This window comes from Mugil cephalus, chromosome 10 (assembly GCF_022458985.1).
Source record: "Mugil cephalus isolate CIBA_MC_2020 chromosome 10, CIBA_Mcephalus_1.1, whole genome shotgun sequence".
Lineage (NCBI taxonomy): Eukaryota > Metazoa > Chordata > Actinopteri > Mugiliformes > Mugilidae > Mugil > Mugil cephalus.
Genome location: NC_061779.1, coordinates 312,501 through 313,259, shown reverse-complemented (window position 1 = coordinate 313,259; position 759 = coordinate 312,501). Strand labels below are relative to the sequence as shown.

Sequence of the window (759 nt, the reverse complement as noted above, 5' to 3'; positions counted from 1 at the left end):
AGGAACCAGGAACCAGGAACCAGGAACCAGGGTAAAGTTTTACTTTTCTGAACTGTTTCCAGTTTTTTAATTCTCACTTTTTTAAATCAGATGAATAGATTTTACTCTAACGCCTCCATCTGGTTCCTGGTCCTGACGTGGTCAACAAACATAAACACACACACATATTTTATGCTAATGAGCTGAGGATGTCTGGCTCCTCACTGGACCAGAGCTGATGATGTCACAGTGTGTGTGAGGTCACAGTGTGTGAGGTTTGTTGCTGAGCTGCAGCTGAATGCAGACACACACACTCAGACCCAGAAGGCGACGGCTCCTCGACTCCACCGGCTGCTCCTCTGTTCTGACAAGTAAGTTCCTCCATGATTCTACAGAAGCTTCTGGTTCTGGTTCTGGTTCTGGTCCTGAAGAGGAATGTTAGAGGGAAAAAAGCTGCAGGAGAATTAAAAGCTGAGACGTTATTAAACGTTTGATCTGGAGCAGAATTTAAGTTAGAATTTTATTTTCTCTGAATCTTTGCTGCAGGAAATCAGGAACCAAAATGTTAGAAAACACCAACAGTTTTTAGATTTCATGTTCATTCCTAAAACAGCCTGAAAGAATTCTAAAAATATTAATACTAAAAATACTACAAATTATAAAATACTTTAACAACTTAACAAAACTAATATTAAAACACTAGAATAAACTGAAACCTGACTCAGACTGAGGAGCCACAGAGAAGGAGCTTCGTGTTTTTCTCCTCTGGTGATTGAATCT

The 759-nt window shown here is 39.8% G+C and overlaps 1 protein-coding gene across 1 annotated transcript in view; it reads left to right on the top strand.

Annotated features, from left to right (window-relative positions):
* Positions 1–228: 228 nt before the first annotated feature.
* Positions 229–759, top strand: part of mdkb (midkine b) — a 7,471-nt gene continuing 6,940 nt past the window's right edge. Inside the window, exon 1 of the mRNA XM_047595330.1 lies at positions 229–350. The gene's annotated coding sequence lies outside the window, so the exon portion shown is untranslated. The remainder of the gene's footprint in view (positions 351–759) is intronic.